This window comes from Ranitomeya variabilis, chromosome 6 (assembly GCF_051348905.1).
Source record: "Ranitomeya variabilis isolate aRanVar5 chromosome 6, aRanVar5.hap1, whole genome shotgun sequence".
Taxonomy (NCBI): domain Eukaryota; kingdom Metazoa; phylum Chordata; class Amphibia; order Anura; family Dendrobatidae; genus Ranitomeya; species Ranitomeya variabilis.
Window position 1 is genome coordinate 39,545,562 of NC_135237.1, and position 14,571 is coordinate 39,560,132.

Here is a 14,571-nt window from a genome sequence, read left to right on the forward strand (position 1 = left end):
TTTTGTTTTTCAAGGCCTTTTTATTGCAGAAACAGAGTATAACTGTGTAGCGTCATGGGCTTGAGTTTTCATAAAATCACATCCACTTTACTTGTAATGTTACTCTGCGTTCATTCAAAAAGTTCTCTAAGCATTTTTGCCACAACTTTCCAAAAACTGCTGTAAAATGTGGCAATCGTATTGTGTTTTGGAAAAATTACTGTAAAAAAGACACAGTGTAACTGGTTTTCTGTATAAAAATAACAAAGCAGAAAAAAGTACGGTATTTAAGATATGTGTGAGCCGCGGGCCTAAGTGCTTGTTCACATGGAGCATTTTAAATGCAGGCACTGGCTGGAAACTGCAGCAGAAATTTGTAGTTTTGGTAAATATTTCTGCAGCTAACGCCATGTTCACATGTTCAGTATTTGGTCAGTATTTTACACGAGTTTTATTTTTTTTTAAATTCTGTGGAAGCATGGCTGAAAAGAAATGTCTGACTTTCATTTGTCAATTTTCATAGATTTTTATTTATTATTACTTTTGTCAGCTTTGTCAGTTATTTCTGTGACCATTGTGGGTTTTTCTGTCATTAAACGAGGGGTACCAACAATTTTGACCACGTGTATACATCAGTATTTGTAAGCCAAAACCGGGAGTGGGTGATGAATAATAGAATTGAAGTGGTGACGTGTTTCTTTTATACTTTTCCAATCCTGATTTTGGCTTACAAATACTGATGTAAAATACTGACCAAATACTGAACGTGTAAACGTGGCATAAACCTCATTGATCCTATTTGTGAAAACACTGAAAGAACTGACTAGCTGTGCTTAACTGTAAAAAAGAGAAGGGACGGAAAAAAATGCAGAAAAAAAACTGTAACAATCCCTCGTGAAACTTTAAGGGGGTTATCTAAGACTATATAAATATTTTTTTTTTACTATGTGCCTAAAGGTACCTTCTCACTAAACGATTTACCAACGATCACGACCAGCGATACGACCTGGCCGTGATCGTTGGTAAGTCGTTGTGTGGTCGCTGGGGAGCTGTCACACAGACAGCTCTCCAGCGACCAACGATGCCGAAGTCCCCGGGTAACCAGGGTAAACATCGGGTTACTAAGTGCAGGGCCGCGCTTAGTAACCCGATGTTTACCCTGGTTACCATCGTAAATGTAAAAAAAAACAAAACAGTACATACTCACATTCCGGTGTCACGTCCCTCCCCGTCTGCTTCCCGCACTGACTGAGTGCCGGCCGTAAAGTAAAAGCACAGCGCAGCGGTGACGTCACCGCTGTGCTCTGCTTTTACTTTACGGCCGGCACTTAGTTAGTGCGGGAAGCTCTGAGCAGCAGCGCGGACGCCGGGGGACGTGACATACATCAGAGGGTGAGTATGTACTGTTTTTTTTTTTACTTTTACAATGGTATCCAGGGTAAATATTGGGTTACTAAGCGCAGCCCTGCGCTTAGTAACCCGATATTTACCCTGGTTACCATTGTAAAACATTGCTGGCATCGTTGCTTTTGCTGTCAAACACAACGATACACGCCGATCTGACGACCAAATAAAGTTCTGGACTTTCAGCAACGACCAGCGATATCACAGCAGGATCCAGATCGCTGCTGCGTGTCAAACTCAACGATATCGCTATCCAGGACGCTGCAACGTCACGGATCGCTATCGTTATCGTTGTTAAGTCGCTAAGTGTGAAGGTTGTTGTGATTTTGCTTTTTGCTCCCTGGACCTTCAGTTCTATGCCTGGCATCGTTGTAATCAGAGCTAATCTGTTGTGCTCTTGTCCTATGATCCTGGTTCCTGTATTTCAAGCTAAGTCTACTTCCTTGCTTTTTGCTTTTGTTTTGTTTGGTATTTTTGTCCAGCTTGTTCCAATCTGTATCCTGACCTTTGCTGGAAGCTCTAGGGGGCTGGTGTTCTCCCCCCGGACCGTTAGACGGTTCGGGGGTTCTTGAATCTCCAGCGTGGATTTTTATAGGGCTTTTGTTGACCAGATAAGTTATCTTGCTATATTCTGCTATTAGTAAGCTGGCCTCTCTTTGCTGAACCTGGTTCATTTCTGTGTTTGTCATTTCCTCTTACCTCACCGTTATTATTTGTGGGGGGCTTGTATCTTGCTTTGGGGTCCCTTTCTCTGGAGGCAAGAGAGGTCTTTGTTTTCTTCTCCTAGGGGTAGTTAGATTCTCCGGCTGGCGCGAGTCATCTAGCGATCACCGTAGGCATGATCCCCGGCTACTTCTAGTGTTGGCGTTAGGAGTAGCTATTTGGTCAACCCAGTTACCACAGCCCTATGAGCTGGATTTTTGAAACTCGCAGACTTACACGTTCCTCTGAGACCCTGTCCACTGGGGTCATAACAGTATGCCAGGCCAGTATTAAATGTTTAATGCATTGCAGAAGTGGGATTATAAGAAAGAAAATTGAGGTTTTTTTTTCCCTCTCTCATTTTTTTTTTTTTTTTCTTTTCCCCTTTACCTCAGAGTGGCTTAAGCTTGCTGCAGACATGAATGTCCAGACCTTGATTACAAGTGTGGACCAGCTTGCCGCTCGTGTGCAGGGTATACAAGATTATGTTACCAGAAATCCTAGGTTTGAACCCAAGATTCCGATTCCTGAACTGTTTTCAGGAGACCGATTTAAGTTTAGGAATTTCAGGAATAATTGTAAATTGTTTTTGTCCCTGAAACCTTGTTCGTCTGGAGACTCTGCTCAACAAGTAAAAATTGTTATTTCATTCTTACGGGGTGACCCTCAAGATTGGGCTTTTTCGTTGGCGCCAGGAGATCCGGCATTGGCTGATATTGATGCGTTTTTTCTGGCGCTCGGTTTACTTTATGAGGAACCCAATCTTGAGATTCAGGCAGAGAAAGCCTTGCTGGCTATGTCTCAGGGCCAGGACGAGGCTGAGGTGTATTGCCAAAAATTTCGGAAATGGTCCGTGCCGACACATTGGAACGAGTGTGCACTGGCCGCTAATTTTAGAAATGGCCTTTCTGAGGCCATTAAGAATGTTATGGTGGGTTTTCCCATTCCCACAGGTCTGAATGATTCCATGGCCCTGGCTATTCAAATTGACCGGCGGTTGCGGGAGCGCAAAACCGCAAATTCCCTCATGGTGTTGTCTGAACAGACACCTGATGTGATGCAATGTGATAGAATCCTGACTAGAAATGAGAGGAAAATTCATAGACGCTGGAATGGCTTGTGCTACTACTGTGGTGATTCTACACATGTTATCTCAGCATGCTCTAAACGTATATCTAAGGTTGTTAGTCCTGTCACCGTTGGTAATTTGCATCCTAAGTTTATTCTGTCTGTAACTTTGATTTGCTCACTGTCATCTTATCCTGTCATGGCGTTTGTAGATTCAGGTGCTGCCCTGAGTCTTATGGATCTCTCATTTGCTAAGCGCTGTGGTTTTATTCTTGAACCATTAGAAAATCCTATCCCTCTTAGGGGTATTGATGCTACGCCATTAGCAGAAAATAAACCGCAGTATTGGACACAGGTTACCATGTGCATGACTCCTGAACACCGCGAGGTGATACGTTTTCTCGTTCTACATAAAATGCATGATTTGGTTGTTTTGGGGCTGCCATGGTTACAGACCCATAATCCAGTCCTTGACTGGAAGGCTATGTCAGTGTCTAGTTGGGGCTGTCGTGGTATTCATGAGGATTCCCTGCCTGTGTCTATTGCTTCTTCTACGCCTTCGGAAGTTCCGGAGTATTTGTCTGACTATCAGGATGTCTTTAGCGAGTCCAGGTCCAGTGCATTGCCTCCTCATAGGGAATGTGACTGTGCAATAGATTTGATTCCAGGCAGTAAATTTCCTAAGGGAAGACTGTTTAATCTGTCGATACCTGAACATACCGCTATGCGTTCATATATCAAGGAGTCTCTGGAGAAAGGACACATCCGTCCGTCTTCTTCCCCTCTTGGTGCGGGATTCTTTTTTGTGGCTAAAAAGGACGGATCTTTGAGGCCTTGTATTGACTATCGGCTTTTAAATAAGATCACTGTCAAATTTCAGTATCCTTTGCCGCTGTTGTCTGACTTGTTTGCCCGGATTAAAGGTGCCAAGTGGTTTACCAAGATAGACCTTCGTGGTGCGTACAACCTTGTGCGCATTAAGCAAGGGGATGAATGGAAAACCGCATTCAATACGCCCGAAGGTCATTTTGAGTACTTGGTGATGCCTTTTGGGCTCTCTAATGCCCCTTCAGTTTTTCAGTCCTTTATGCATGACATTTTCCGGAACTATCTGGATAAATTTTTGATCGTTTATCTGGATGATATTCTGTTTTTTTCTGATAATTGGGACTCGCATGTGGAGCAGGTCAGGATGGTCTTTAAAATTTTGCGTGAAAATTCTTTGTTTGTCAAGGGCTCAAAGTGTCTTTTTGGTGTACAGAAGGTTCCCTTTTTGGGGTTCATTTTTTCCCCTTCTGCTGTGGAGATGGACCCAGTCAAGGTCCGAGCTATTCTTGATTGGACTCAGCCCTCGTCAGTTAAGAGTCTTCAGAAGTTCTTGGGTTTCGCTAACTTCTACCGTCGTTTTATCGCTAACTTTTCTAGCATTGTGAAACCTTTGACGGATATGACCAAGAAGGGCTCCGATGTGGTTAATTGGGCTCCTGCTGCCGTGGAGGCTTTCCAGGAGTTGAAACGTCGGTTTACTTCGGCGCCTGTTTTGTGCCAGCCTGATGTCTCGCTTCCCTTTCAGGTTGAGGTGGATGCTTCAGAGATTGGAGCAGGGGCCGTTTTGTCGCAGAGAGGCCCTGGTTGCTCTGTTATGAGACCTTGCGCCTTTTTCTCTAGGAAGTTTTCGCCTGCGGAGCGAAATTATGATGTGGGCAATCGGGAGTTGTTGGCCATGAAATGGGCATTTGAGGAGTGGCGTCCTTGGCTCGAGGGTGCTAAGCATCGTGTGGTGGTCTTGACTGATCACAAAAATCTGATGTATCTCGAGTCTGCTAAACGCCTGAATCCTAGACAGGCCCGCTGGTCATTGTTTTTCTCCCGTTTTGACTTTGTTGTCTCGTATTTACCAGGTTCAAAAAATGTGAAGGCCGATGCTCTTTCCAGGAGCTTTGTGCCTGATGCTCCTGGAGTCGCTGAACCTGTTGGTATTCTTAAGGATGGTATTATCTTGTCAGCTATTTCTCCAGATCTGCGACGTGTGTTGCAGAGATTTCAGGCTGATAGGCCTGATTCTTGTCCACCTGACAGACTGTTTGTGCCTGATAAGTGGACCAGCAGAGTCATTTCCGAGGTTCATTCCTCGGTGTTGGCAGGTCACCCAGGAATTTTTGGCACCAGAGATCTGGTGGCCAGATCCTTTTGGTGGCCTTCCTTGTCTAGGGATGTGCGGTCATTTGTACAGTCCTGTGGGACTTGTGCTCGAGCTAAGCCTTGCTGTTCTCGTGCCAGCGGGTTGCTCTTGCCCTTGCCTGTCCCTAAGAGACCTTGGACACATATCTCCATGGATTTCATTTCTGATCTTCCGGTGTCTCAAGGCATGTCTGTTATCTGGGTGATATGTGATCGCTTCTCCAAGATGGTCCATTTGGTTCCTTTGCCTAAGCTGCCTTCCTCTTCCGATCTGGTTCCTGTGTTTTTCCAGAACGTGGTTCGTTTGCACGGCATCCCTGAGAATATTGTGTCAGACAGAGGATCCCAGTTCGTTTCCAGATTCTGGCGATCCTTTTGTAGTAGGATGGGCATTGACTTGTCGTTTTCGTCTGCTTTCCATCCTCAGACTAATGGACAGACGGAGCGAACTAATCAGACTTTGGAGGCTTATTTGAGGTGTTTTGTCTCTGCTGATCAGGACGATTGGGTGACCTTCTTGCCGTTGGCTGAGTTTGCCCTTAATAATCGGGCTAGTTCCGCCACCTTGGTTTCGCCGTTTTTCTGCAACTCTGGTTTCCACCCTCGTTTTTCTTCGGGTCATGTGGAACCTTCTGACTGCCCTGGGGTGGATTCTGTGGTGGATAGGTTGCAGCGGATCTGGAATCTTGTGGTGGACAACTTGAAGTTGTCACAGGAGAGGGCTCAGCGCTTTGCAAACCGCCGCCGTGGTGTGGGTCCCCGACTACGTGTTGGGGATTTGGTGTGGCTTTCTTCCCGCTTTGTTCCTATGAAGGTTTCCTCTCCCAAATTTAAACCTCGTTTTATTGGTCCTTACAAGATATTGGAAATCCTTAATCCTGTATCCTTTCGCCTGGATCTTCCTGTGTCGTTTGCTATCCACAACGTGTTTCATAGGTCCTTGTTGCGGCGGTACGTTGTGCCTGTGGTTCCTTCTGCTGAGCCTCCTGCTCCGGTGTTGGTCGAGGGCGAGTTGGAGTACGTGGTGGAGAAGATCTTGGATTCTCGTCTCTCCAGGCGGAGGCTTCAGTACCTGGTCAAGTGGAAGGGCTATGGTCAGGAAGATAATTCCTGGGTGGTCGCCTCTGATGTTCATGCGGCCGATTTAGTTCGTGCCTTTCACGCCGCTCGTCCTGATCGCCCTGGTGGTCGTGGTGAGGGTTCGGTGACCCCTCACTAAGGGGGGGGGTACTGTTGTGATTTTGCTTTTTGCTCCCTGGACCTTCAGTTCTATGCCTGGCATCGTTGAAATCAGAGCTAATCTGTTGTGCTCTTGTCCTATGATCCTGGTTCCTGTATTTCAAGCTAAGTCTGCTTCCTTGCTTTTTGCTTTTGTTTTGTTTGGTATTTTTGTCCAGCTTGTTCCAATCTGTATCCTGACCTTTGCTGGAAGCTCTAGGGGGCTGGTGTTCTCCCCCCGGACCGTTAGACGGTTCGGGGGTTCTTGAATCTCCAGCGTGGATTTTTATAGGGTTTTTGTTGACCAGATAAGTTATCTTGCTATATTCTGCTATTAGTAAGCTGGCCTCTCTTTGCTGAACCTGGTTCATTTCTGTGTTTGTCATTTCCTCTTACCTCACCGTTATTATTTGTGGGGGGCTTGTATCTTGCTTTGGGGTCCCTTTCTCTGGAGGCAAGAGAGGTCTTTGTTTTCTTCTCCTAGGGGTAGTTAGATTCTCCGGCTGGCGCGAGTCATCTAGCGATCACCGTAGGCATGATCCCCGGCTACTTCTAGTGTTGGCGTTAGGAGTAGCTATTTGGTCAACCCAGTTACCACAGCCCTATGAGCTGGATTTTTGAATCTCGCAGACTTACACGTTCCTCTGAGACCCTGTCCACTGGGGTCATAACAGAAGGTACCTTAAGGGCACTGTTGTGCAAAGCGACGATGATCTCTGCCGGCACAGAACGGCCACTAACTGATCCTGTCGGTGACTATGCGCCTTCCACTGACGTCCTGTCGACTGAGCAGCGGCTTCTCTTCCACTCTTCTCTGTTGATAGTGGTGACTGCAAATGTCATGCTGATTGACAGACGGCTCCCTGCTGCCTAAGGCCAGTCTCACATGTCCAGATAATTCCGGTTCCGGAAAAATCGGTACCGGAGTTATCCGTGTCCGTGTGCTCACGTGGCACATCAGTGTGGCACACGTGCGGCAGCCGTGTGCCGACTGGGTACCACACGGACCGTGCAGGAGACAGCGCTACAGTAAGCGCTGTCCCGTGCTTTGAGTGCTGAAGCCGCCATTCATTTCTTCTCTCCAGCAGCGTTCGCTGGAGAGAAGGAATGAAAAATCATTGTTTTTTGATTTTTTGTGCGGTTGAAATAAAGTTCCCGGTAACCAACCCCCTCCCACCCCCTCCCACCCCCTGTGCGCCCGCCTGCTGAAAATAAAATACTCACCCAGCTCCCTCGATGCTTCCTCTCAGCGCTGCCGCTTGTCCTATATGAGCGGTCACGTGGTGCCGTTCATTACAGTGATGAGTATGCGGCTCCACCCTGCCTGTTATTTTTTTACTATGAGACGAAAAACTAATATAATCCAGGATAACAGAGCAATTATATTAGTTGTGATCTGTCTTCCTCTGAAACTTATAGAAATGGCTGAGCAAAATGTGAAAAAAAACAAGTCAACTTAGGCCGGTTTCACATTTGCGGTTGTGTCCGCAGCATTTCTCCCGCAATTATCCGCATGCGTTGTGTTTTCCTATATTTAACATTAGGGACGCACGCGTTTTGCCGCGTTTGATGACGCATGCGTCATTTCGTCGTCTGCGGTTTGGCGCGGTAAACGCAACATGTAGTAATTTTGGAGGCGTCAATTTGCCACCTAGAAACGTATGCGGTTGTTAGCGCAAGGAATGCTGCAAAAAAACGCATTACTATCTATGGGAAAGCATGTGTACACGTCTTTGCATACGCATGCGTTTGATGCGCTTGCGTATTTCGGACTGCGCATGCCCATTAAAGACACACCCTCCTGGAAATATCAAACGCATGCGCATAAAAAGCGCAAACACATGTAATAACGCATGCAAACGCTGCGTTATTTTTACCATCATGCGTAAGCTTATGCGGATAAAAAACGCTGCGTTAACAGACGCTGGCATGCGGTTTTGCATGCGTTTGCAGTTGCGGATGATACGCTGCGGATTCTAACGCAAATGTGAAAGTAGCTTTAGAAACTTTGTAAATTCTTAGGGGTAAAATTTGTGTTGAAATTTATAAATTATTTGAAAAAGCAAAAACCTAATCCCGGTCTTGTTATATAGTCCGGATGGAACAGTATCACCATTGTGCATAGTATAAAGAGGGGAAGGTTACCAGTAACGAGGCCGAGAAGGGGAAGGCGGGGGTCAGACATTGTTTTTAATGGAAAGTTCGGTAATGTACTTTACTAATGAGACCGCAGACGACAGTGGAGGTCAGAAAGGGTCACTGCACAATAATTTTGCGTCCAATTCCAATTTTTCTTTTTTTTTATTGAAAACGAGGTACCCCATATTAGGGTTGGATCTCCTAATTTAGGATCCTTATCTACAGACATGAGCGAATCTCCCAAACTTTGTTTCTCTTCAGTTTGGTCCAGAATTGAAAATGCCCAATTGCCATGCAAGAAGGTTTATTTTGCTCGGAGGTCTCTCCTGACCCCAAAACATAATAGAGGCAGGAAAGGGATTAAAAAAAAATCATATACATCATACTCATCTGTCCGTGTTCTAAGTCCACCATCAATCACCGGTGCTCAATGCTGGTTTTCAGTTTTTCCAACGCTTCTTCTCCGACTCTAAGGCCAGTGATAGGCTCATGGAGTCGCGTTGGGGGGCGATACACATCATGAAATTACTGCGCGAGACCATTCACCGGCATTGGCGACAGAAAAGCCCAAAGATTGGCGCTCAGGACTATAAAGACACAGCCGGCTTCCCGCCAATCTGCAGGATTTGAATTAACTAAATTCCATTGTCCAGAATGAGAATATTTTTGGGTAAGTTTGGAAAAAATGTGAGTAGTTATGGATCGAATCACTCATCTCTACTTATCTATTAGTCAGAATGTCTCTCATTCTGAAGGACTCGGCTTAGTCTACGCATTACACAAGCAGTCCATAGACTGCAATGAGAACGGTGTAATGCTTTTTTGCCCCTTCTGGTGGCGCTGCAAGAAATTGAACATTTGCTATTAAATTTATCAATATATTACTGTTAATCTTGGAGAACCAGCAGGCAGAAAACAACACCCGATGGGCAATTTAAGAAAAAGGATTGCTCAAAGAGGTCATGTATTACCCAATCTTTGCAAACATGTTCTTGAAACCAGAGCCACACGTTAACAATGGGGTTTAATCATTTTTTTTTTTTAAATCAATTACTTCCGGATTTAAAATATAAAAAAAAAAAGTTTGAAGTCCAGGAATAAAAAGTGGATCTGTATTCATGTTAGTCCAAGGGAGCGGTAAAGTTTTATTATGGAGGCAGCATGAAGTCCGGCACTTGTGAATGAACTAATGAACTATGAATCACACATACAGTACTTATAGGGAAAAGGTACATTTGATGTAAATGTATAATAACATCTTACAAAGTGATGACGTATGGATAGGATTTGCCATTACTTTATGATCGATGGGGGTCACTGGGATCCTCACTAAGGCCATGTTCACATGTTCAGTATTTGGTCAGTATTTTACATCAGTATTTGTAAGCCAAAACCAGGAGTGGGTGATAAATACAGAAGTGGTGCATATGTTTCTATTGTACTTTTCCTCTGATTGTTCCACTCCTGATTTTGACTTGCAAATACTGATGTAAAATACTGACCAAATACTGAACGTGTAAACATGGCCGAAGACTGAGAATGAAGGGGCCACAACAATATTTTAGCGCTGCACCCACTTTTAGGTTTTACCTACACAGCAGGACCCCGGCCACCCACTGTGCAGAGAGCTACAGTAGAGTTAGATACGAGTGATCATTCACAGGTACACTCCGGTATGTTTTAAGTTTATAAGGGAATCCCTCTTTAAGGAACACTCCAGGCACATATAACAGAGCCGGCAAGTAACAGTGCCCCCATAACAGAGACAGCAAATAACAGTGCCCCCATAACAGAGCCAGCAAATAACAGTGCCCCCATAAAAGAGCCAGAAAATAACAGTGCCCCCATAAAAGAGCCAGCAAATAACAGTGCCCCCATAACAGAGCCAGCAAATAACAGTGCCCCCATAACAGAGCCAGCAAATAACAGTGCCCCATAACAGAGCCAGCAAGTAACAGTGCCCCCATAACAGAAACAGCAAATAACAGTGCCCCATAACAGAGCCAGCAAATAACAGTATACATATAACGGAGTCAGCAAATAATAGTGCCCCTTTAATAGAGCCAGCAAATAACAGTGCCCCTATAACAGAGCCAGCAAATAAAAGTGCCCCTATAACAGAGCCAGCAAATAACAGTACCCCTATAACAGAGCCAGCAAATAAAAGTGCCCCTATAACAGAGCCAGCAAATAACAGTACCCCTATAACAGAGCCAGCAAATAAAAGTGCCCCTATAACAGAGCCAGCAAATAACAGTGCCCCTATAACAGAGCCAGCAAATAACAGTGCCCCTATAACAGAGCCAGCAAATAACAGTGCCCCTATAACAGAGCCAGAAAATAACAGTGCCCCTATAACAGAGCCAGCAAATAACAGTGCCCCTATAACAGAGCCAGCAAATAACAGTGCCCCTATAACAGAGCCAGCAAATAACCGTGCCCCTAAAACAGAGCCAGAAAATAACAGTGCCCCTATAACAGAGCCAGCAAATAACCATGCCCCTATAACAGAGCCAGCAAATAACCATGCCCCTATAACAGAGCCAGCAAATAACCATGCCCCTATAACAAAGCCAGCAAATAACCATGCCCCTGTAACAGAGCCAGCAAATAACAGTGCCCCTGTAACAGAGCCAGCAAATAACCGTGCCCCTAAAACAGAGCCAGCAAATAACCATGCCCCTATAACAAAGCCAGCAAATAACCATGCCCCTGTAACAGAGCCAGCAAATAACAGTGCCCCTGTAACAGAGCCAGCAAATAACCATGCCCCTATAACAGAGCCAGCAAATAACCATGCCCCTATAACAGAGCCAGCAAATAACAGTGCCCCTGTAACAGAGCTAGCAAATAACCATGCCCCTATAACAGAGCCAGCAAATAACAGTGCCCCTATAACAGAGCCAGCAAATAACCGTGCCCCTATAACAGAGCCAGCAAATAACCATGCCCCTGTAACAGAGCCAGCAAATAACAGTGCCCCTATAACAGAGCCAGAAAATAACAGTGCCCCTATAATAGAGCCAGCAAATAACAGTGCCCCTGTAACAGAGCCAGCAAATAACAGTGCCCCTATAACAGAGCCAGCAAATAACAGAGCCAGCAAATAACCGTGCCCCTATAACAGAGCCAGCAAATAACAGTGCCCCTATAACAGAGCCAGCAAATAACCGTGCCCCTATAACAGAGCCAGCAAATAACCGTGCCCCTAAAACAGAGCCAGCAAATAACCGTGCCCCTGTAACAGAGCCAGCAAATAACAGTGCCCCTGTAACAGAGCCAGCAAATAACCATGCCCCTATAACAGAGCCAGCAAATAACCGTGCCCCTATAACAGAGCCAGCAAATAACAGTGCCCCTGTAACAGCCAGCAAATAACCATGCCCCTATAACAGAGCCAGCAAATAACCATGCCCCTATAACAGAGCCAGCAAATAACCATGCCCCTATAACAGAGCCAGCAAATAACAGTACCCCTATAACAGAGCCAGCAAATAAAAGTGCCCCTATAACAGAGCCAGCAAATAACAGTGCCCCTGTAACAGAGCCAGCAAATAACCATGCCCCTATAACAGAGCCAGCAAATAACCATGCCCCTATAACAGAGCCAGCAAATAACCATGCCCCTATAACAGAGCCAGCAAATAACAGTACCCCTATAACAGAGCCAGCAAATAAAAGTGCCCCTATAACAGAGCCAGCAAATAACAGTACCCCTATAACAGAGCCAGCAAATAAAAGTGCCCCTATAACAGAGCCAGCAAATAACAGTGCCCCTATAACAGAGCCAGCAAATAACAGTGCCCCTATAACAGAGCCAGCAAATAACAGTGCCCCTATAACAGAGCCAGAAAATAACAGTGCCCCTATAACAGAGCCAGCAAATAACAGTGCCCCTATAACAGAGCCAGCAAATAACAGTGCCCCTATAACAGAGCCAGCAAATAACCGTGCCCCTAAAACAGAGCCAGAAAATAACAGTGCCCCTATAACAGAGCCAGCAAATAACCATGCCCCTATAACAGAGCCAGCAAATAACCATGCCCCTATAACAGAGCCAGCAAATAACCATGCCCCTATAACAAAGCCAGCAAATAACCATGCCCCTGTAACAGAGCCAGCAAATAACAGTGCCCCTGTAACAGAGCCAGCAAATAACCGTGCCCCTAAAACAGAGCCAGCAAATAACCATGCCCCTATAACAAAGCCAGCAAATAACCATGCCCCTGTAACAGAGCCAGCAAATAACAGTGCCCCTGTAACAGAGCCAGCAAATAACCATGCCCCTATAACAGAGCCAGCAAATAACCATGCCCCTATAACAGAGCCAGCAAATAACAGTGCCCCTGTAACAGAGCCAGCAAATAACAGTGCCCCTATAACAGAGCCAGAAAATAACAGTGCCCCTATAATAGAGCCAGCAAATAACAGTGCCCCTGTAACAGAGCCAGCAAATAACAGTGCCCCTATAACAGAGCCAGCAAATAACAGAGCCAGCAAATAACCGTGCCCCTATAACAGAGCCAGCAAATAACAGTGCCCCTATAACAGAGCCAGCAAATAACCGTGCCCCTATAACAGAGCCAGCAAATAACCGTGCCCCTAAAACAGAGCCAGCAAATAACCGTGCCCCTGTAACAGAGCCAGCAAATAACAGTGCCCCTGTAACAGAGCCAGCAAATAACCATGCCCCTGTAACAGAGCCAGCAAATAACCATGCCCCTATAACAGAGCCAGCAAATAACCATGCCCCTATAACAGAGCCAGCAAATAACCGTGCCCCTATAACAGAGCCAGCAAATAACAGTGCCCCTGTAACAGAGCCAGCAAATAACCATGCCCCTATAACAGAGCCAGCAAATAACAGTGCCCCTATAACAGAGCCAGCAAATAACAGTGCCCCTATAATGGAGTCAGCAAATAATAGTGCCCCTATAACAGAGCCAGCAAATAACAGTACACCTATAACAGAGCCAGCAAATAACAGTGCCCCTATAGCAGAGCCAGCAAATAACAGTGCCCCTATAACAGATCCAGCAAATAACAGTACCCCTTTAATAGAGCCAGCAAATGACAGTGCCCCTATAACAGAGCCAGCAAATAACAGTACACCTTTAATAGAGCCAGCAAATGACAGTGCCCCTATAACAGAGCCAACAAATAACAGTACACCTGTAACAGAGCCAGCAAATAACAGTGCCCCTATAACAGAGCCAGCAAATAACAGTGCCCCCGTAACAGAGCCAGCAAATAACAGTGCCCCTATAACAGAGCCAACAAATAATAGTGCCCCTATAACAGAGCCAGCAAATAACAGTGCCCCTATAACAGAGCCAGCAAATAACAGTGCCCCTATAATAGAGCCAACAAATAACAGTGCCCCTATAACAGAGCCAGCAAATAACAGTGCCCCTATAATAGAGCCAACAAATAACAGTGCCCCTATAACAGAGCCAGCAAATAACAGTGCCCCTATAATAGAGCCAACAAATAACAGTGCCCCTATAACAGAGCCAGCAAATAACAGTGCCCCCGTAACAGAGCCAGCAAATAACAGTGCTCTTATAGCAGAGCCAGCAAATAACAGTGCCCCTATAATAGAGCCAGCAAATAACAGTGCCCCTATAATAGAGCCAACAAATAACAGTGCCCCTATAACAGAGCCAGCAAATAACAGTGCCCCCGTAACAGAGCCAGCAAATAACAGTGCCCTTATAGCAGAGCCAGCAAATAACAGTGCCCCTATAATAGAGCCAGCAAATAACAGTGCCCCTATAACAGAGCCAAAAAATAACAGAGCCAACAAGTAACAAAGTAGAGGAAGGATATGGAAGAAATATCCAAGTTGTGTTCTGCATTATTTTTAGTTTATGATTTCCA

At 45.4% G+C, this 14,571-nt stretch overlaps 1 protein-coding gene across 2 annotated transcripts in view; it reads right to left on the minus strand.

Moving 5' to 3' along the window:
• STEAP1 (STEAP family member 1) overlaps positions 1–14,571 on the minus strand; it is a 31,426-nt gene that overhangs the window by 9,425 nt on the left and 7,430 nt on the right. The window lies entirely within an intron of this gene.